Source organism: Lycium ferocissimum, chromosome 11 (assembly GCF_029784015.1).
Source record: "Lycium ferocissimum isolate CSIRO_LF1 chromosome 11, AGI_CSIRO_Lferr_CH_V1, whole genome shotgun sequence".
Lineage (NCBI taxonomy): Eukaryota > Viridiplantae > Streptophyta > Magnoliopsida > Solanales > Solanaceae > Lycium > Lycium ferocissimum.
Window position 1 is genome coordinate 20,110,724 of NC_081352.1, and position 24,474 is coordinate 20,135,197.

Here is a 24,474-nt window from a genome sequence, read left to right on the forward strand (position 1 = left end):
ATAGCATCATGCTTACGAAAACGACAACCAGAATGGGGTGTGAAGGTTTCTCAAGAATGTGGTATAGCCTGACCCAGATTCCAACGAAAGTTATCATTGAAGAATGAAAACATCTGAAAATGATGAGAAAAGAGCCAACTGAAGTATCGAGATTATTATCCAAAGTAGTCAAAATTATTTCAAAATATATATACACACAAAAGCACACACTTACAGGAAACGAAGAAAGAAGACGGATGAGTATTCGCCAAGAGCCGAACAAATGATGGAAACTGACAGAGTTAACCTTTAAAACAAATGGCAAGAATGCCACACAGGTATGATATTTATGAGAGTCAAGCTTTCTACATCAGGGATTGAAAAATCGCTTCAAGCACCAACACTAATAAATCCTTTTCAAAAATCGCCTCTGGTTCGGATTTTCAACCGGAAATGGGCAAAGGGATTCCCACATAAAGGGATATTCCTTTTCGGGCTATCGTGTCGAGCTACAATTGGCCTGATTCCCAAAGCCAGAGATATGTAGGCTACTCAAGTTTCGAGGATTGGCCATATTCCTATAATTATCTCGGGACATCCCGAGGTAGTTTAAAGAAAACTCTTTACTTTTATAGTCCTCATAGAGTCAGAACTACAAACGGCCTGAATTCTCATGTAACCTGAGATATGTAGGAAGCCCAGAAACTGGGGTCCAACCATACTTTCAAAATTTTGAGCAAAGAAAGCTATAATTTTCTATTTATTCGGTAAAAATTAGGTTTGTCAAAATTCGTAGCTCAAGGATGGCCTTGACATCCTCGAACTCCAAAGGGCCAGTTGTTGACACCTAATTTTCACTTCATAAGACGCGTATTTTAATTTGCAAAATTTCCAAGTCCAAGACGGAGTAAGGATGCACCCTTAAAAATTAAGATTTCAAAAATCTCGAGAAAATTGCAAAATTGACGTTTGAATTACTATTTAGTGAAAATCGATGATTACGAGAAATGATGAGTTATTTACTTTACAAGCATGTTTTAAAATTAAGACAAATATCCCACTCCGTCTAATTCGGGAAAATCGCTAATTAAAAGGCGACGTATGAATTACGTCTCATTTAAGCGCATTTTTACGTATTTGATATTAATCGAAACTATGTCAATATTGGGCTTGTTTTAAAGCTTGTATTTTAAAACTACGTATTATAAATTTTGTTTTTGTCAAACATTATTTTAAAAATGTGTGTTTTATTTTAAAAAGGAGTATATTGTTTTTAAAAAGGGGTTTATTTTAATTAGGGGGGGGGGGGGGGGGTTTAATATTACCCCCCCCCCCCCCCAATTTATTTTTTAACGCGTCATTTGTCTTTTAACCTAAAATATTATCTCTCTTTCTCATTGAGAGCAACCGATGAAGGCTAGCATTTAACGTTGGTGGCGCCACCGCTAACCACCATATTTTTTTTAGGTAGTTTTGGGTATTTCCCCACCCCCTTTTGTGGTGTGGGATGCCATGGGCGCGCCATTAAGGCTTTGGCCATCTTGTGCTACCACACCACCCCGAAAGGGGGTGTGTGGTAATGTAATGACCCGTTTTGTCGTTACCGTTATTATTCTGTTTTGCCCTTGTTGACCCATTCCTGAGTCTCATTAGAACTATTTGGACCCGAGAAGATAGTTGTCATGGCTTCCTAGGAGTCGTTTTGAGTCTTGGAACACCCTTTAGAAATGAAACTTTTAGCGGAAACCATTTGACCTAGAGTTGACTTGGTCAAGGAAACCTCTGTTGAGAAATCCGAGGCCACGGGTGAGTTCGTAGCGTGTTTTTATGTATGTCCTTTATCTGGTTTGTGTGTTTCGGGCCTCAGGTGATTGTCAGATTTCGGGATGAAATTGTGAAACTTGGGAAAAGTTTCCGGTGTCTGTGTGCGTTGTAGCGGCACCAGGACCACTGTAGCGGCACCGCTGTAGCGGTGTGGTTGCGGCTGCAGTAGTAAGTTGAGTTTCTAGCCTTGACTGCTTTAGCGGTCTGCACAACGGCTGGGGCGGTACCGCTGGAGCGGTAAGGGTGACCGCTGGAGCGGTCGACGAGCAGTTTTTATAAGTTTAAAACCCCAAAACCCTAGTCATTATTTCTATTCCGACTTGAGAGCTTTGTGGAGGCGAATTGGAGGGTTTTCAAGTGATTTCTTCCCTAAGGTAACATTCCTACCTTATTATGATTCATTAACCTCTCTCAATCATCTAGCATAATTTAGAATCCAGAGAATCTAATGGGTCTTCAAATGGGTTCTTGAGTTAAGTTATAAATCATTTTTGGTTCATAGAATCTTCCTAAATAGTAAGATTAATGTTGAATATGCTTGAATATGTTGGGAACAAACTAGCTAGATTCATATTTTCCATAAAAAAAAGCTTAAGATTAAAAGAAGGGTTTTTATAGGTTTTCTCCCTAATGAGTTCTTGGCGTTAGAATTTTGTATTATTGGTTGGGTTAGCTTCATTAAGCATGGATTTGATGATTATAAACTATGTAAACATGTTTCCTCCATTTTAGTGATAAAATTGTGGGATTAAAATTAGGGTTCTTAGATCCAAATTTGGGGGTTTTCACATTAATGATGATTTGAGAATTAATTGAGTATTCCTATGATTAAAGTAATGGGTTTTGACCCTTTGGTATTGAATTTGGTATTTTGGTCATAAAATTTCCATTTTGCCCTTGAGTTCCGTTTTCCTAAATTAAAGAGTGGGTTTTTGACCCGAATAGAATATAGTCATTATGGGTATCATTATTCATGGTTTCTTACATAGAATTCATATGTGATAGAGTTTGATTGTTTGGAGACGCTTTGAAAGATGAAACAAGATGTGGGTTCGTGGCACCTGTTCGGCTGCCAGGTAGGTTACGGCTTCCCTTTCGGTAGACTCCGGTTAGTTTCCCATATTCATGTATTAGAAGGAACGGAGAATGCATGTGTAGGAATTGGAGATTTGGGATGGAATCCTAGGATGGTATCGTGGTGTGATTTGTGTAGCGGTTCTATTTATTCCCATTCGTATTTGCACTTGCCTCATTTGAAAAAGAAAGTGTCCAGGGGAAGTACGGTTGTCAATCGTACCAGGAAAAAGGAAAAAATATACTCCTACGTGGATGGTACACTAAATGGATATTATTTTAGAGTCGCCACCTAATTTTTAGGAAATTAGGAAAACCAGTTCGAAAAGGGTTCATTTAAAACGGTCAAATTTTAAAAGAATCCCAATCTAACCAATGTTTGGATAAGGGTTCTGGTGATCCCCCGGGGAAGGTGTTAGGCAACCCGGTATTAAGGATCTATAAAATAAGGTTGACCTACGGGGTTTAATAGTATATTTTTTTGCAAATATAAACTGTTTGTGATAAAACTGTTTTTTGTCTACATTTTCACAAATAAAAGCTAGTCATTCAATATCACCTTTTTCAAGAAATGAAAATGGTAGAGTTTTGCCCAAAATTGAGCGTTGGGTTTCGAACTAGAACACCTAGTTTAACTCCCGAAGGCCTTTAACCTAAGTAGAACACCACGTAAGCCCACCCATTTTAAGTTTTTAGGTTTTAAAAGATTTTTAAGCGTAGAAAAATCATTTTTTAGGCGTGTTAATTTAGCATTTTTTAGTCCAATTTTAGCCTTTTTATATTTTATAATCCAAGTCTTTAAACAGTCCAAAATAGTCCAAGAGAATCTTAATTAGTCCAGTATGGGTCAATAGTCCACAGGTTTCAAAAATGTTCCAATCCGTCCCAAAATTTTTAAAATGGATCTTTTTCAGTCTAATTTATACTTAATCAGTCCGTCCTTTATTTTAAAATCGTGAGTTATTTTTAATTTGTTTCAATATCAATTTTGTACAATATAGAAAATTAAATTTTTTATGTCTTAAATGGGGACAATTCTAAAGGTTCCAATTTATAAATAAATACACAAGTAAAATTGAAATTGCATAAAATAAGGATGAGTAATTTGGCCGACGAAGCCCAACAGAAGAATATAAATGCAATGTCCTTGCGATCCAAGCGTATGCTCCATTTTTTTTGCTCCAAGGTTGGTATACTCGATCTAAAATGTTAGTGGGCTCGTTGAGACCCACCAACAGGTTGAATGGACAGAGTGTGCAAAAAGGGTATGAATGACATTAGAATACATCCATGAATTAAACTAAGTACAAGAATTAAATTATTACAAAGCCAAAAATTGAATTACAACATCATTGGGCCAAGCCCTTATAATAATGAATCGCATAGGCATAATTTAGACAAATAAAGAGGACTCAAGTTTCAGAGACACGTATAACAGGCCCAATCACAAGTAACAGGTCCAAGCCATTCTCTTTTCTCAAAATTTTTTCTAAGTACCAAACTATGATATACACGATATACCCTTAATATACCTCATATGGGGAGCAAAACCCTTTAAAGGGAATACCCTCCATATACACTAATATATACTAGGTATTCAACAGCTATCAACCTTCAAGCACCCTACTTATATCACACAAAAAAAAGCTCAAGTATACCATGACTCCAAACTTAAAGGTTTTAGCTGCTAATTAGGACTAACGAACAATCACAAAGCTCACTACAATTCACGGTTTCAAGGCCAGTCTCCAACATGTTCAAAACAAGAGTGTCATGGAGTAATTCATCTAGCACAAAAGGGAAAACCAAGCAGTCTCAAGCAAACAACCTACTCATGAACGAAGTTCAAAAGCATTTTTCAGAGGTGTTAATGCAGAGGAGTAGCATAGAGATGCATTATCACATTAACTATGTTGCAAATTTAAATAAGAAGTGAAACAACACCAGTTTACTCTCAATGTGATTTTCAGTTTTTAGACTTTCCAAAATGTGCACTCAACAGGCTTTTAAAAGACATTTATGCAACCACAGGTCCAAATTGAATCCCAAAGCCAAAATCCCAAGTTGCATTTTTTATAGAAATGTAAAGAGGTTGGCAGGTCTTAAAATGATGCACAGATGGGTTTCCCAAACATAAGCTAAGGAAAAATCCCAAGAGAATCAACAATGCCAATTATGTGAGGTATTCAAAACCTTAATAACTAGGTGATATCAAACAGCCACATAGCAAGTTCAATTTGGGTCTAACTAGGATCAAACTGTCTTATGAGTTCTTATCCTAAATGGACCATCATGACCCTATATATCACTTAAATGAACACTGCATGGTCAACAAGGCAAACTGCAAACAAGATTTCCATATCAAGTCACATATCTCAAAATTTTCCATAGAATTGTGTCAGTCCACAAAGAATTCAAAGATAAGAACTCACATAGGGTAGATGATCCTATTTTAAGGTACTGGAATGAGCACGTAGCAAGTTATGTAATGACAAAATGATTAGGTTCAAATTTTAGACTATTCATAAGTGAAGAGAGGTTAAACTAAGACTTTATAAGTTTCTTCCTATTTTAGAGCTATTTTTCTATTCTCAGATGCCTAGTTATGCAAATTCAAGTAAGGGAAGCTGTTTTTTGAGGCAAATAGTTAGCTAAATAATCTAGGTAAGAACTTGGTTATAAAAGGGAAGCAGGTTACACACTTAAAATGTACAAAGGAAGATGAAATCAACTTTTATAAATTCTAAAACTTCACAACAAATATAACACTAACTTGGACCATTTTGCTTATTTCTTCAAACTGGATTCATTTATTCCAAGTTATTTGACTTAAGGGGTCTTCAAAACAGAGTAAATGTCAAAATAAAGGAACTTTCCAACCTGTTTTATATCTTCAACTCTCAAAACTTTAAATAAGCACACATAAGCCTATAAGAGATTATTAGTACTTCATTTTATCCAAACAGGTTTTAATTTGACAACCAGCCTTACACTAGCAACTTTGTGATTTCAAAAACCTTACAAACTACATTCCAAATCAGTTTTCCATCTTCTTAAACTTGCTCAGTCAAGTTGATAAGGTCAACAAGCTACTTAGTTTTCTATTTCAAATAAATAAATAAAATGAACATGTAATAGATTTCCAAAGTTTCAGGTTTACAAGCTAACTTCTAGTTAGTGACTTAAGGTTTTGAAATCATTTTTTCACATAAAAGAGGATGCACAGTCTACCAGTCAAGTAATAGGTCATTTACCCTATCATGTATAAGATTTTAAGCAACTTGACAACAAGAAAATGATGGACATAATCATCAAACTAAAACAGAACCTTCATTCATTTTAGGACCATGTCAAGACATCAAACACCTTAAACCACATCAAGGAAAAAAACTAACAACTACCTTAAGGTATAGAATCAATTCCAGATACAAAAACAAAGAGGAAAAACAAATGAAACTATAAACTCAACACCAAATAATACCTATCACCTATCTAAAGCTATTTCCAAAGCAAAAAATCCTTCAAACAACATCATGTCATCACTCATAACCATATTATAACTCAGAATCTACAAGTCCAAAGCTTCCATAGTCTAAAAAAAGAACAGTAAGCAAAGGTTTCAAATAACTCTTCCATAATCAAATAGCCATTTTTAGTTCTAAACTATATTAAACAACACTAGAAACATTCAAACAACTCCATTATCTCATTTTACACTCCTAAACAGTTTCAAAAGCTAAAATATCACAACATGATTCAAACAATACAAATAACAATATAGGCTAGAAATAGAGTAAAGTAGGCTAGAATAGTAGTATTACCTTTTTGTAGGGAAACCTAAGGATCAAAATGAGGATTGAATCTTCAAACTTCAAACACCAACAACCAAAAACCTCTAAACAGTCGTTAACTCTGAGATTTTTCCAAAAAATAGTAGTGTTTTTATATGGTCTTGTAGTAGATTGATATGATTATAGTTTATGTTAAGTAGTATTATATTTGTATAGGTATTTTAGGGGGGGTCGTATGTTAATATGTGTAAAGCTAGTATAGAAACTTAAAAAAAATTCAACCTTAGCCGTGGGGAATGAAAAGTTGGGGATCTTTTACTTGTCATGAACGCTAGATATTTATAGGACACAAATGAGAACCCTAGAGACCAAAATGGAAAGTTCTAGGTGTTCCCCCAAAGCAGATTTTCCCCCCAATTCCAATATATCCCCAAATAATTCTCATAATCAGCTAGGACAAAAGGAATTTTCTCAAAATTGTACCAATTCATACTATTTCCAATCACAATTTCTGATAAATCACATAATACAACTAAGAATCCAACTAATTGCACCCTATAAATTCAAATAAAATCCAATAAAATTGAAAATCCTAGGATAGTACGCTTAGTCACCAATAAAACAAAAACCAATACGTTTCAACGGTACAATAGTACCAAAATAGGATAGAATCCCTAAAATAGTACTCGAATTGAACGGACTCATGGGAAATTATCCCTGGGTCCTTCACTTTGTTGTGTGTGGTGCACAAGATGGCCAAGAGCTCGAGGCTCGGACCATGGAAACCACACACATGAAGGAACCGAGCAACATCCCAATATGCGAGTCAAATTCGAGATCAAAAATAGGAATTAAACAAAAATAAACCTAGCAATCATGAGGAAACATGGTAGAGGACAAAAGCCCTCAAAAAAATTCATCATAAAACAGCCATGAAACGTCGCGAATTTGATCGCTAATCAAACCCTAGAAAAGTCACCATTTTCACCTGATAAGAAAAGAGAAAGAGTCGGGGTGGAAATTAGGAAATGGGGGTGAAAAGTTATTTTATTAAACTTTTCACTCCCCCTTTTAATATAAAGCACACCCCCCCCCCCCCCCAAAGTTTTTAAAGAATTTAAAGTGAACCCCCAGTTTAAATAAAAAACCTTTTCCAAACCTTGTACCTCACTTTTAAAAATAAATTCATCTTCTTTTTAAAACATACTCATCTAAAACCCTTTTTGTAAAATGATTTTTCACGGAAACTAAATTTATAATACGTCGTTTTAAAATACGAGCGTTAATATGAGCCCAATATTGACATGTTTCGGATAATATTTAGAAATGTGAAAAATGTGGTCAAAATGAGCCGTAATGAGTAGCTTGTTTTAATTAATAATTTTTCCGAGCTAGACGGAGCGGGATACATATCTTCATTTCAAATTATAATTTATGAAACTAAATAACTCGTAATTTTCTTGCAATCATCAATTTTTATGAAATAATAATTAAGATGCCAATTTTTGCAATTTTCTCGGGATTTTTGAATTTTTTGATTTTTTTAAGAGCATCATTACTCCGTCTTGGACTCGGGAACTTTGAAAATTAAAATAAGCATTTTATGAGGTGAAATTAGGTGTCAACAACTGCCCCTTCGGAGTTCGAGGATGGCAAGGCCATCCTTGAGCTACGAATTTGACAAACCTAATTTTTACCGAATAAAGGAAATTACAGCTTTCTTTTGTGCAAAATTTCAAAAGTATGGTCGGACGCCGATTGTTGGGCTTCCTACATATCTCAGGTTACATGAGAATTCAGGTCGTTTGTAGGTTTGACTCTATGAGGACCATAAATAAAGAATCTTTAAACTATCTTGGGTTGTCCTGGGATACTTATAAGAATTTGGTCGATCCTCAAACTTGAGTAGCCTACATATCCCTAGCTTTGGGAATCAGGCCAATTTTAGTTCGACTCGATAGCCCGAAAAGAAATATCCCTTTATGTGGGAATCCCTTTGACTATTTCTAGTGAAAAATCCGACCGGAAGCGGTTTTTGAGTGTTGATGCTTGAAGTGATTTTCCAATCCCTAGTGTAGAAAGCTTGACTCTTGTACATAGTTTTTGACCGATTGCCCAAGAAAAGTTCCATGTTTGCTCCACATGTCTTGAGTCTGGCTCTTTTGCTCTTATCTCGGTAGCTTTTAGCCATCTCCAAGTGCTGAGTCCTGCCTGATAGTGATTTGAATTTTTTTTATCTTTATCGTAAATGCCATACCTGCGCGGCATTCTTGCCATCTACTTTAAAGGTTGGCTCCATCAGTTTTCGTCATTTGTCCTGCTCTTGGCAAACGTTCATCCGTCTTTCCTTCTTTTCCTGTAAGTGTGTGCTTTTGTGTATGCGTATTTTTTGAAATAATTTTGGAATAATAATCACAATACTTCAGTTGGCTCTTTTCTCATTATTTTCATATGTTCTCATTTTTCAATGATAACTTCTATCGGGATCTGGGTCGGGCTATACTGCATTTTGCAAAACCTTCACACCCCAGTTTGGTTGTCGTTTTCGTAAGCAGGATGATATTAATGAAAACCATGTCTTCAAGTGCGGGGTCATTTTTGTTTCTTACAACATCCGCTACCCCCGAAGATTTGGATTTGCATCATTTTCACACACTGTGGTGACTGTCGCAAATCTGATGTCGACTGCATCGCTATCCTCATACGAAGCCTGCGGTATACCAGTTTGGGACTACATCACTTATAGTCAAATATACCTAAATGAAGACTGCACATCAGAGTGCGGTATCATATTCCTTTCATGTGACTACTAACCTCTGTGTCTAGAATTACAATGTTTAGTCAGAATATTCAAGTTAACTACTGCATACTCAAGTGCGGAGCCTTTTCTCATGACTACCACTATCCTTGAGCTAGGATTACGTTAACTTGAAATAAATTTGGAGTAGTGACCGCAAATCTTGATGTAGGAATCACATTCGTATTTCAACGATTGTGGACATCAATCTTGGAATTATGTTACCTATTTTTGGCTATATATATGGATGATGACTCAGCCCCTTCGGTATGTAGTCGTTTAATCCATATCATCATCTTGTGGAATGAAGCTTACCTCGGTGGCAAGAATGACACCTTCCTTTTTTGACTCCGGGTAAGAATACCCGCCTGTCAACAAGGTTCACATCTTCCGAAAGGACTAAACTCTTTTGTTTGTGAATACGTCATTTCAATGCTAATATCAACGCGTCATCTTCAAATCATAGATTGTTAGGATGAAAATTGTGACCACCCTTCGGGTCAAAATTAATCCATCTTTGCTGACATTCTTTATCGAAGATCTTAAATTTGATGTCAGAATTACGTCACCTAATTTAGGTGAGGATCGTTCTTACCAAATTTAAGATGTCTAATCAGTCATTGTATCAAGGCAAGCCATGTGATGTCTAGGCGGGGGTCTCAATATTTTGATACAATACTGTTTAGTGGAGACCAGACTTCGATAAATCGTGATTATATCTTTTTGTAATCTTCTAATTTTTCTTTTGTAAAAATTTTCATGCTCTCCAAAACGAACATACTTTTCAGCGTGAAATGAACTTTACTTAGGGAGGGCTTTGTTACCCTTTGGAATGCGCTTCTTTGCCGCTTTCCTTGAAATTTCTTCTTCACTTTGCTCGTTGTTGTTATCCTGTTTCAAACATCTTAGCAAACAAGTTAGTGTAAAAGAGCCCACACTTGTTTCTTCCTGCATCCATAGAAAAATTCGTTAGTTTCCTATATGGTCGACCGCTCTCCCTGCACATGGACTTCTTTTGTTCATACTTCGGCAGGAAAGAATGCTCATTTTCCTTAAAAATCCTTTTATTATTTAGCAAAGTTGAAAAAAAAATGGCGATGATTTTGGAAAACATATATATTTTTGGTGTATTATATATTTTTTGAAAATGCTATATTTTATACACAGCCTTTTAATGTCATGACATTAATTACTCAAACAAGGTCTTCCATCTCTTCTTCTTCTTCTTCTTCTTCTTCTTCTTCTTCTTCTTCTCGATTTGTAAATTTTTGAATCCCTTTCGAAAATTTTGCCCCAGTTTGTATATGTCTTTGTACCAACTCGAATTTTGCTATGTCGAAGGAATTTTTGAGACCCTCTCAAAAATTCTGCCCCAGTGTAAGTGTGCACTTGTTGATTCTGGATTTTATGGCGTCGAAAGAATTTTTGAGACCTTTCTCAAAAATTTTTCCCCAGTGTAGAAGTTTTAATCGGTTCATTCCTTTGAACTGATATACTGATAGAATTTTTGAGGTCCTCTAAAAAATTCTGCCTCAGTTTCTATGTGGGGTTACTTTCATCTATCTCTTGCAAGATCAATTCTGAGGTTTCCTAGGATTCGCTGGCAATTTTGTTTGGAATGACCGAGCTCGGGAGAGCGCCTATGTATCACGTTTCGGGAGTCAGGTCGAAACGTAGTTCGAGGTAAATATATTGGGATTTTTTGGTGACCGAACTCAAAAAGCGCCTACGTATTCCAAATGGGAATCAGGTCATAAAGTAGTTCACAATACATAATTTTGGATTTTTGACTTAAAGCGATTGAGCTTGGAAAAGCGCCTACATATCCCTTTATAAGTATAGGGAATCAGGTCCTCGCGTAGTTCGTACATAATTTTTTATGTGGTTTTTTCTAAGAAAAATGCAAAATTACAAGCAAAGGAAATACAATTAAAGTAACATAAACTATAAAAACTCTGAATCTTCGTAGTCATCTTCTTCTTCACACGTAGTATCTCTTGATGGCATCTGAATTTATTGCTCTTGGCCACTCCTGACCATCCATTTCAGCAAGTACCACTGCTCCTCCTGATAGTACCTTTCGCACCATATAGGGCCCTTGCCAGTTTGGTGTAAACTTTCCTTTGTATTATTCTTGATTTGGGAATATTCGTTTGAGCACCAATTGCCCAATTTGAAAAACTCTGGTTCTTATATGCTTTTTGAAAGCTTGCGCCATTCTTTGTTGGTACGATTGACCATGGCAAATAGCAATCATTCGCTTTTCATCTATCAAAGAAAGGGATTTCATACCTCTTGCGGATCCATTCTGCATCGTCCAATTCAGCTTCTTGTATGATTTGAAGTGAAGGGATTTCTACTTTAGCTGGTATTACTGCTTCAGTGCCATACACCAACAGGTACGAAGTGGCCCCAGTTGAAGTCCTGGCAGTATGATCTTCTCATTTTGGGTGGCCCATTCTCCTTGAACCTGATGAATAAGCAAATTCGAGTCGCCAATTACCTGAAGGTTTCGCACATCCATGTCTAGGGCTAAACGAAGACCTATGATGCAAGCCTCATATTCAGCCATGTTATTGGTACAATTGAAGTTCAACTTGGCGAAGATGGGATAATATTGGCCTCAGTCTGAAACCAAGACGGCTCCGATTCCTAATCCTTTAAAGTTAACCGCTCCATCAAAATACACTTTCCAGCCTAATTCATCTTTATTTTCTTCGCCCTTAATTGTCATTACTTCATCATCCGGGAAGTAAGTCCATAAAGGTACAGGGTTTTCATCCACTGGGCTTCCTGCCAGTAAATCAGCTAATGCTTGCCCCTTAACTGCTTTTTGTGCGACATATTAGATGTCGAACTCACTCAATAATATTTTCCATTTGGCCAGCTTCCCTATCAGCATGGGTTAGCGAAAGATATACCTTAGAGGGTCCATTCTTGAGATCAAATGAGTCGTGCACGCAACCTTATAATGTCTTAATTTATGAAACACCCAGGTTAGAGCGCAACATGTCTTTTCCACCAAAGAATATCTGGACTCATAGGGTGTGAACTTCTTACTGATGTAACAGATGGCTCTCTCTTTCTTGCCTGTTTCATCATTTTACACCAACATGCATCCAAAAGCATTCTCTGATACTGACATGTACAGCAGTAAAGGGCTTCCCGGCCTTGGCGGGACCAAAACAGGTGGATTCGACAAGTATCTTTTGATTGTGTCGAAAGCTTTCTGACAATCTTCTGTCCATTTGGTTGGATCATCTTTCTTGAGGAGTTTGAGAATTGGTTCTACAATTACTGTGGACTGGGAAACGAAGCGTCCAATGTAGTTCAACCTTCCTAGGAAACTCATAACCTCTTTCTTCATTGTTGGCGGTGGAAGCTCTTGAATTGCTTTGATCTTTTTAAGATCCAACTCAATACCCCAACGACTGACTATGAATCCTAACAACTTCCCAGCGGGTACTCTAAATGCACATTTCGCAGGATTCAACTTCAAATTGTACTTGCGGAGTCTGTCGAAGAATTTTCTCAAATGTTCAAGGTGATCCTCACCCACTCAGGACTTGATGATGACTTCGTCCACATATACGTCAATCTCTCTATGCATCATATCATGAAGGATGGCGGTTATCGCCCTCATGTAAGTAGCGTCGGCATTCTTGAGCCCAAAAGGCATTACCCGGTAATGATATAACCCCCACAGTGTGATGAACGCCGTTTTCTGAGCATCTTCCTCATCCATTAGTATTTGATGATAGCGCGTGTAACAATCCACAAAAGATTGCACCTCATGCTTAGCGCAATTGTCAATCAGTATGTGAATGTTAGGGAGTGGAAAATTATCCTTTGGGCTAGCGCGGTTAAGATCACGATAGTCCACACAGATCCTTACTTTCCCATCCTTCTTTGGTACTGGGACTATGTTTGCTAACCATGTCGGGTATGGTGTCACTTTCACCACCCCTGACTGAATCTGTTTTTCTACTTCTTCTTTAATTTGGATGCCAATATCAGACTTAGGCTGCCTGATTTTCTGTTTCACCGGGGTGAATCCTTCCAGGATTGGCAACCTAGGAGCGACAATGTCGGTACTCAAACCCAAAGATATTGGCGTATGACCAAGCAAAAACATCCTCATACTTTTTTAACAGACTTCGATACCCTTCTTTCTCAATCTCTGTCAGATGTACACTTATTCTGGTTTCCCGAACCAATTCCTTATTTCCTAGATTAATTGCCTCTGTTTCCTCTAGGTCTGGTGTCGGTCTATTTTCAAATTCCTCTTTGACATCTATCAATCTTTCCGGTTCAGTCATCTCTTCTTCTTGATCGTTGTTTTATTCGTCATTTTTTTTACTTGTTTCGTAACATGTCATGGCATTATTTATGGCTTCTATATTATTATTGTAGAGCAAAATAACACGGTTATCAATCATGTAAATGCAATTTTAATTACGTATATATATATATATATATATATATATATATATATATATATGTAAAGTAAAACAATTTTGTCTTGTTGCAAACTTTGAGGCATTTTCATTGAACTTTTAAAAGAGTGATACAGACTGTGGTCCTGACTCGGAATGGAACATCGAACCATTTCCATTATTGAAAAACACCTAATAAGGAAATGCAAAAGCATGAAAGGGCGATAAGCCGGGCCTCAAAGCCGACTTTCGCCATTTTTCTGAAAGTGAGCATTCTTTCTATCGCAAGATGAATAACGGGGTAGAAGTCCATCCACTCGACATTTCTCCTGGCTCAGCATGACGAAACTCCAGTGCTTCAAAGCACTCCTCAATGATGGCGGCACACTCCTCTTCCCAAAACAACGTCCTTAAACCCCTTTCTGGATCTTCGCTGTTGTGACTCAATGGACATGCTATAAAAGATTGGTATAGATGAGGAAATGGCTTTCTTATTTCAAGAGGACCTCTCGGGCCATGTTCTGCTTCTTCTTCTTCTGCCTCACATAGCTCGTATCTAACCCCGAATCGATGCTTTCCATTTTTGATATTCACTGGTTCTTTGATTCCCTGTAAGTTCCTTCACAGACCTTTTTCGGGCTAAAACCCACTTCTTATCATAGTCGTGGCAACCATTTTATAGACCGATGGCATAGGGATATCTTTATCATCTTCCCTGCAATCTATCATGGCCAATTCAACGGTGTGAAAATCAGTACCAACTAGTGACTTTTCTATGATTGGTACTGAATTGTCCGGATAGTTGTGAATACTTCCTTTACCATGAATCGCGACTTCTTGATCATCCCATATAAATTTCAGAGACTGGTGCAACGAAGACGCCATGACTCCAGCAGCGTGCAACCATGGTTGTCCCACTAACAAGTTGTAGCTCGTTTTGATATTCATGATGATAAATTCCACCACGAACTCTGCGGGACCCATTTGTATATGCAGATCTATTTCTCCAATTGGGTCTCTAGTCGCGCCATCGTAAGCATTTACCTTAGTTCGACTCTGGCGAATTTTGCCAACATTATATCCAAGCTGTTTCAAAGTCATCACAGGACATACATTTAACCCCGCTCCGCCATCTATCAGCACTTGAGGGATAATCTTGCCGCGGCATTTGACTGTTACATGTAAAGCCTTGTTGTGAGCTTTACCTTCCTTTTGCAATTCGTCATCTGAAAAGGACAGTCTCTGTGCCCGCACGACATACCCCACTATCTCAGCCAATGTCTCACTTGTAGTGTCGGCAGGCACTTGGACTTCATCCATAGCTTTCATCAAGGCCAAACGATGTTAAGAAGAGTAAGTAATAGTGACATTACTGATATTCTAGCTGGAGTTTTGTGCAAGTGCTCAACAATTGAGTAATCCTTGACCTGTATTTGCCTCCAGAAGTTCTCAGCTTCACCTTCAGTTTTTGGCTTTCTTTGAGGATTTTCACAACGTAGTGCTTCAATCGTTGGTTCTTTCGGGGCATAGCATCTCCCTGAACTAGTCATACCTTGAACTACAGTAGCCACCTCTTTTCCTTGATTGACCATCATTAAATGTGGTGGTGTGATCACAAAGGGTTCACTCACAGCTGGCATTGATGATTTGAGCACAAACAACTCTTTCTGAACTCGAGCTACTGTTGAGGAGCATTTGAGCACGAATGGCTCTTTCTTGAACACAGAGGATAACTGAGGTACATCTGATCTTATCGCCACGGGATTCACCACTTCTTTTCGCTCTTGTAAAGATAAGGATGCGACAGTGCTTTCCAACTCTTTAATGCCTAGGCAAATGATCGCAGGAATTTCTTCCCATTCATCACCTTTTTCTATCATATGAATTTGATTTCCTCCATGTTTTGGTAGAGGATTTGTATCCACATTTAGAGGCGTTGGCTCGATGACAAGCTCATGATTGTCAATCATGTCTTGTAATTTCTGCCTCAAGTTTATGCAATATTCGGTGGCATGACCAACCTAATTGGAATGGTAAGCGCAAGTGAAACTTGGCCTGTACCATTTGTCCTTGGAGTTGACAGGTTTTGGTGGAACGTCATTCATTCGACCGGCTATATATAATTTGGCATACAAATAGCCCTATATATAAAGGAATAAATATCCTTAATGGCGTCTTTTAGGGTGCCTCATAGTTTGTTGGCGGAGGCTGGTTTTGGTAGGCTTGATTTTGTGGAGTTCGGTTGCTAGGCGCTAGAATTTAATAATTTGGTCGTGGAGCTTGATTACTAGGTGTTGGTATTTAGTAATTTAGTTGTGGAGCTTGGAAGCCAGGTTGTGCATAGCACACAGACATCAGGCTATATTGGAGTGAAGTGTTTATAGAGTTGGTTGGTGGAGGCGATTGGTAGTTGTCTTGATATTTGTGGGTTATCTCTTTTTCTCAACTTTTTGGGCTCGTAGCTCTAGAAACATAAGCTACATCTTCTCTCTTCTTTTTGCCGCTCGTGGCGCCAGACGCACCTCATCTATTTAATACATTAAAAATCCTGCCAGTCTTGAGGCCATCTTCGGTGTCTTTCCCAATGGCGACTAAATCTGCAAAGGAGCTCCCTTTCATAGTTATCATTTTGTCAAAACAATCAGCTTCTTCGTACCGTATAAATGCAGCTACCAGCTCAGCTTCAGTCATAGGTGGCTGCACATGTGCCGGCTCGTCTCTGCAATGACTGGCATATTCTCTGTAGGTTTCAGTCGATTTCTGATGGATTTTCTCCAATGAGAAGCGATCAAGCACATTTTCCATATTGAAGCGGAATCTCTCCATGAATGAATCGGCCATCTCTTCCATCGAATGATGTCTTATGAGATAAACCACTCCATGGCTATTCCTGATAGACTTCGACTGAATAGTCTCATGAGCAAAGCTTCATTTTCACCATTTCCGATCAACTGGTCGCAATAAGCTCTTAGGTGTGCCCTGGGGTTTCCTGATCCATTGAAATGGTCGAATTTGGGAATTTTGAAACCTTCTAGTAAACCCAAGTCTGGATGTATGCACAAATCAGAGTATCTTAGCCCCTCTTTCTTTTGAGAGCCATTTTCTAGTTCAGCAATTTTCTTCCCCATCTCCTTCTTAATTTTGTCTATTCTTGCCTTAAAGAATATTTCCATGTTCTCCAATTTTTGTGAGGAGTCAATATGGGTGATATGGTCTTAAAAAGCAACATTTGGTTGCACGAGGCGGATTGTAGGAATTCTCGCTGCCCCAGGGCTTGATAAGTGTTTGTGTTATGAGATGTTGTAAAGTGAGCAGGTGTTTGGAAAGCTGGTGTTTGGTGGGAGGAGTCCCCCACATGGATGGTGTTTCAGTGTAGTGGAGTTTGAAAAGTAGCTTCAGTCTGAGTTTGTGGGAAATGGTCAGGGATTGGTAAGTCCGAATTTAGGAAAATGGGTGCAGGCCTTCTAGCCTTAGTATTAGTAGCATTTTGTTTTTCAGCCCTCAGATGGGTTGCTTCTTCTCTAGCCTCAGCTAATTGCCTTATTAGCAGGTTAACGACCTCTTCTAAAGGCATTCCAGCTATGTCAGTTGTTGGGGTATCCTCGACTAAAGCAGTTATGTTCTGGTCCTTGTTTGGTGGCGGGGTCTCAGGCATGTTTTCTTCCTGAGGGTTTAAGGACGCCGCATGCTTTTGATCGAGCTTGGTGCCCGGCGAATTGACTCTCGACTATAAGAGAAAACAACTCAAAAGCTCCAAAGTTAGCGTTAGACTTAAGCACGAAACACAAGATATCACGTTGTTTGCAGTTTATAGCACATAGATTCATATATTTTATTTCAACTCTTGATTGATTTACATTCCGAGGGTATTTTGGTCTTTTTGTGTTCTTAGGAATATTGATTTTCGGTAAGTGGTCCTCATGGTTAATTTGCTTCTACCCATCTTGTACTAAGGGGGCTTTGAATTTTTATTATAAAAGGACCGAGTCTTAAATAGACTGTCTATGTATCCCACCGAAGGGAAATCAGGTCCATCCATAGTTCAGGCATACACAGAAAAGGGTTTTTTCCTAAGCTACCCGAAACTTAGTTTTCTACCCTGACCAGGCCTTATGTAGGCTTCCTACGTATCCCCAATAGGACATCAGGTTGGCGTGGTTCTATTTACATAAAAAGGAAAAGGATATTCTATCTTATTGAAAGCAGTAAAGGGATACTTATGTTTTTCTACCCAACCATGCTAAGCAGGTCTTCATTGTCTTCTTCGTCTTCATCTTCTAACCTTGTCTTCCTGCGACAATCCAAACGTGGCCTTCATTCACGAGACGTTTTAATTCAAGATTTAAGTCCACACATTTCTCAATGTTGTGGCCAGGACGACCATGATGAAATACGCAAACCCTTTCTCCTGAAGATCCTGGGCGACCCTGATAGGTTTACGGTGCTGCTCTTATCTTCTTCACACTACACAGTAGGGAGTGAATCCTGGCATATGACTCCTCGAATTTAGAAAAGTCGCTTCTCCAGAGACTAACCCTCGATATCTTTTCTGGATGTTTTTCCCTTGGTCATGGGTCAGGAAAGAATGGGGCCCCCATAGTTGGCTAATTCTCAAGAATGGGCCCCCCATAGTTGGCTAATTCTCCCTTGGTCAATCCATTGGATCAACTTCCTTTCCAGCGCTCCACACTCATTGGCTGTATGCCCCGACTGACTTCGGTGGTAGAGGCATTTTCTGTAGATCATGGAAGGAGCACACGACGGTAACAGATTTGATCTTTGCGCGTACACTCCAAAACTCCCCAAAGTTTCTAAGAGTTCTTGTTTGGACATTTCTACCGGCGTACCCCCCTTATGTGATCCTGTGCCCTTGAGAACAATTGTGCATGAAACTGGAGGTTCCTTGAGCTGAGATTCGCGCGGGTCTCCATAGACTTACAAATTAGGGATAAGTAGTTTGTCATCTCCGTAAGGTATGGGGTTAAGCCCTTCTTGTTGACTGAGCGGGACATAACTCCCAAGTGGTGCTTCAGGTGTCTTTCCCCGTTTTACTCGATTGGAAGGGTGTTGCTTAGTTAGCTCCTCAACATAAGCTAGGAGAGTTTTAGCTTCTCATTGGCCGCCTTAGTGGTTTGGATAGCCTCTTTCATTCTAGCAATAGCCAGGGCCATACTATCCTCCCACTGTCGGTTTTTCTTACTTGTCGCTTCTATGTTCTCATCGTCACTAACTAGGTTAACGTAAAGAGAAGTCGCACTCATGCTATCTGGAGTCTCCATTTCCTATTAGCAAATCAACCTTTTAAAAGTGGAGCTAAATTTGGTTTTAGGGGTTGTTTTCTTGGTTTTTCTTTTGGGTAGTGTCCGGAATGTGGACCAATCAAGAGTTTTAATAATATATATGATTTTCACGCAAAGCAGTTATATCAGATAAGCATTTTAGACAGTATATAATTCGTTTTCCTCTACCTCGTTACTCCAAGGCTACTAACGCATAAAGCAAAATTGTTCCATATGTAAAACAACTTTATTTGTTCCTAAAAATAAAAATTCCAATGCTTTTCATTAATAATATCTTCCCAAGTAGGATTACAAGGCTTTAAAGTAAATAAATGCAAAACATCAAAATAAGTCCACTCCTCAGATCGAAATCTGCTCTCTCTCAGTCCGTGCCTTCTTGGCCCTTTGAAGGGCGGTTTGAATGGCTACATGGGCTGGCATAAATACTGTCCCGATCCATTGACCTCTCTGAACGTCAGTCAATGACATCCCTGTATCTATGGCTCCCCTAACAAAAGTGTCTAGCCATTCTAAGCTCTTCAATGAGGCATCCGCCTCGTCTGTTAAACTCTTAATTATCTCTTGGGCATATTATATTTTTGCTTGATGATCCGCTTCTACTCGGCATTTTATTCTTCTAATCTGAATTGCATTCACGGCTTCCCTATCTACGGGAAACTTATCCAATGGTCTTGGAGAGTAGCATATCAATCCTAAGCCACTCGTAGTAGTCTTCATCATGACTTGGATTGTTTGGATCCTCATCCAACTTATCTTTTTTATTCACATTCTTCCAATCTTTTCTAGCATCCTGAATACCCTCGATACGACCTTCTTCGTAAGCTCATACAAACTCTCCCATATATCCCATATTTGGGATAAGCTGTCTCATACCAAACTGTCTAAGTACTCTCAAAGGTGGATAGGGTCTAATTCCCTTAATGCCCATAAGCGGTAAACAGTCTTGGAATGAAAATCAGGAACTCTCCGCATGATATGTTCTTTTCTTAGTCTGGAAAAGATTTGAGCCCATCCTCTTTTATCTTGAACCCCACAAGGCATAGCAGTGACTCCCAAATCATCCCCTCTCAGGGGCAGATCTCGGTGGAAAGATAAACCACTCATATCTAGATGTTTAAGTATCCACCATTGGACTAAGAGGTCTCAACCCTGGAAGTAATAATAATGGTTGTGGCACTTTCTTAAAGCTCGGTATATCTCTAATAGGATGATAGGGATAATGTCAAAATATTTGGTAAGCCCGTTCGACGTAACTCCTCTAAGAATAGCATGGGCAACAAAGACAACCCGAGTGTCGATTGCTAGGTAGGCATTTAGTGGAAATACCATGCTTTCCAATAGGCAGATGATAAAGGCTAGTGTTTGGCTAGCTTCCTAGGACTGGAGTGAAGAAAACTTAAGAATGTGGTTTTCGTACCCCTGTTTGAATGAATACCTCCCATACAAATCTCTGAAGGCTATAGTGGGTCCCTGCGCCCAATCAGCTTTATTGACAGCAAACATGTCTTTGGGTTTTTTTTGGGTAGGTTTGTGAGGGATGAGGATATTTTGAGCTAACTTCTTTTTGAACCTGTTAGCGTTTCCCACGCATTCCAAGACATATCTGATACGCTCAAATTACACCTTTTAATGGCATAACGCGGACGTTGTCAAATATAGTAACCCAACAAGGTTGGGGTCGAATCCCACAGAGAACAATATGTAGGCGTTTAAGCAGATTAGCAATTATCACCAAGAACAGCTAGGCCGAACGCATCAATGGTGGTTTTTAGATATGGTATTGATAAAATACGAAAATATAAAATCTAATCTAGAAAGCAAGTAAATTAATCAATGGCCACAAGAATGGAATAAAGGAAACTACTTCTCAAGAAACGATCCAATATATTTCAATAAATTTGGTAATGGTAATATCGTTAATTAGCCTCGATAATGACTCTAAATTAACTTCTCCGAAGATTAACTAGACTACCTAATTGAATATCCCTAAAGCAATTAGGAGCATTAAGAACACCCGACTATGGCTACAAGTGGTATCGCCTATTCCTAGGTCAATTTCCATTAGATGAGGGTTAACGCCCCAAATTCATGTTAAAATTATTCTATCCCAACCCCGCTCTTCCTCTTCGGAGTTTCAAACAAAGTAAATGGGCAATTCCTAAGGTTAGCTACTCCCTTGAGAAACGTTGAAGAACAAGAATAATTAAAATAACAATAACTTACTTGATTAAAAATAATGTCGATCAATAAATAAGCATAACAAGAGTTTCAATCTCAATTGTCACCAAGAAATTCTCATAAACAAGGTTTGAATAAAAGAAAGAAAATATACGTAGGAACTCTAGCCTCCAAACTTGTGTTTTATGCCAAAGATAATTTTATAATGCTCCCAGTTGGCTTTTAAATGAACTGGAATAGAAAAAAAATCGTCAAAATGCAAGTTCTGCTCGAACTGGGCCTGAAGACCTTCAGCGCGAATGCGCCACGTGGTAGCGCGAAAGCGTGGATGACATCAGCACCACTTCTCTTCTTCAGCGCGATCGCATGACACTTATAGCCTAAAAGCATTGATTGTGGCATAAAATCACACCACATCAACACCCCCAACTTAAAGTATTTGCTTGTCCTCAAGCAAGCCATACAAAACAATGACTTAATCTAACACCTAGATGTCACAGAATAAGAATGTCTACATTGGTTTTGACTCTCAACTACCAGCACACACGTTTTTCTTCCAAGGACCACCCCATTTTTCGATTTTCAAACCATATACACAACCCAAGAATGCTATGACTAACAATGAAGCTTCAATGCATGACATTACATTATCGAACATATTATGATGAACACAAACGCTACTTTAGGCGGTCACTTTATTTTGCTCGATTCTCATCGTTATACTCTCACATAGACCAAAGAATGTCCCAACACACATATATACAACAAGAATGGGACGAAGACGAAAGAGAAGAGAAAAACACTCACAAAGAAATTCATATCTACACATGCAAATACCATAGGCTTTCCCTTATTTTCTATGTTTTCATCCTAGGCTCGTTCGGTTGTGATCACATTAGGACTTTTTTTGGCTTGTAATGTAGGCTTAAGGACAGGTAGGATACTTTTTGGATATTAGTGACTCCCCCTCCTTGAACACTACAACATCTCTTCACCTTAATTCACCTTTTTCTTTCCAACCCCTTTATTTTCTTTCAAGTTTTCGACCTCGATATGGTTTTATTCCTAACTAACTTACAAATATTTTTATGTTACAATTTTTAGATTTTTCTCTTTTTTTTATTTTTTTTTTATTTTTTACATATGCAACTACCACATCGAATCTCCACTAGCAAACTCCACCACCCCCAACTTATATTTTTAACATCTACTCCATATTTAATTCACCCCCAACTTAGGCATTTTGCCTCATCTATCTAGTAGCATCAAGGAGGGAACGGGTGTGAAGATGGATTAATTTCACAAAAGGTAAGGTTTCATAATTGGCTAGCCAAGAAAAAGGTCAAAAAGGGAAACTAGGAATATTTGAAATTTTTGGTAAGGCTTATTTAGGCAGAGTGACTATTTACACAAAGAAAGCCTAAGATCATCTCACAACCAAACTAACTTTCTGATTTCAAACAAGACCAACTGGGCAAGTTCTAGATTATACATGCATAAACAGAACCAAACTAACAACTTACACACACATTGGCATAAGGACAATTATTTTTACACTTGTGACCTCCTAAGTAGTCATTTATCACACACAATACCCCAATAATCATAATGTCATATAAAGAATCAATCATGTCAACCAATAACTGTTCAAGGTATGCATTTTTTAAATTTTCGAGGGGTCCAAAATTTTCAACAAACCATAACAACATGCCATCAGTTACAGAGTAATACCAAATAAGTCAAAACTACTCTATTCAACCTATGCAACATTCTAAACATGCCAGTTTCAACAAAAAATAAAATCCCTCAGGGAAATAACTCTGGCAAAGAAAAGCCGAGGGGGTTCCTAAACACATATTTACAATACAACAATACCAGATAGCCCACCCCCAACTAAAAAATCTGCAGTTTCCCCACTGCATCACATAAGCATACAAAATTTTTTAGGCATACCTACTAGCACTGAGTGCTAGAGTCATCTCTGCTCACCCTCGGAGCTGGAGCTACTGGGCTCTGGCATGACAAAATCTTCCTCATTTTCCTCCTCCTCATTTTTTGCTCCACATACACTCCTCAGAATACTTATCATCTTGTTCAAAAACTTGCTTTGCTTTTTGGCGTGCTCTCTTGCCTTTTTATGCCGCCGCTCCATCTTACCCTGTTTTTTCCTTTATATGCTTCAGCTCCTCCACTACACTTGTCAATGTCGGACCACCAGATCCGACAATATATAGATGAGCCCTCTCCTATGGGCCCAAAGGAGACTCCATTAGCTACTCCTCCGAGTGTCCACCCCATGGACTCTCAGATATAAAAAAAGGCCTTATTTGCTCCTCGAGTGGCGGCAAATAGCTAGATTAGGAGCAGGCGCCCTATTAGTGGAAGGGGCGGAAGTTGAATCTAATGCGGTAGAGGTGAACTGCCCAAATAACGGAGCTGCTACATCAATCTTCCTTTTCTTTTGCACATTACCGGGCCCTCTCTTCTTTAATGGATGAATCAGTCCACTGGGCACCTTTTCTTTGTCACCTGTGCTCATGGGCACCCCATTACTGGAGCAAAAATAAGTGATCAACAACGGGAAGAATAGACTCTTAGTCCTTTCAAGCACCACCTCCCGTATTTCTTGATTGATGTGGCGTGATTTTACGCCACAATCAATGCTTTTCGACTATAATTTTTACTTGTTTTTAAGCAAGTCTATGTGATTTTACGTGTTTTTATTGTGTTTCAGGTAATACGAGGTCCCTAGAGCCTAAGTGTGGAAAACAAATGAAAAAGAGGAAAAGAGTTGATCACTGGAAAAACTAGACATTCTGGAAATTTTGTTAGAAATTTAGCCTGTGCGTTCGCGCAGGTATGTCACGCGTTCGCGCCCACGTGCGTCAGTGACTCTACGCATTCGCGCGAGTGTGTCACGCGATCGCACTGAAGAAAAGAAGTGGTGCTGACATCATCCACGCGTTCGCGCTACCACGTGGCACATTCGCGCTGAAGGTCTTCAAGCCCAGTCCGAGCAGAACTTGGATTTTGACGATTTTTTCTATTTCAGTTCATTTAAAAGTAAACTGGGAGCATTGTAAAATTATCTTTGG

The 24,474-nt window shown here is 38.6% G+C and overlaps 1 long non-coding RNA gene across 1 annotated transcript in view; it reads left to right on the top strand.

Moving 5' to 3' along the window:
- The first annotated feature begins 1,442 nt into the window (after positions 1 to 1,442).
- LOC132037553 (uncharacterized) overlaps positions 1,443 to 24,474 on the top strand; it is a 33,277-nt gene continuing 10,245 nt past the window's right edge. Inside the window, exon 1 of the long non-coding RNA XR_009409922.1 lies at positions 1,443 to 1,555. This is a non-coding gene — a long non-coding RNA (uncharacterized LOC132037553). The remainder of the gene's footprint in view (positions 1,556 to 24,474) is intronic.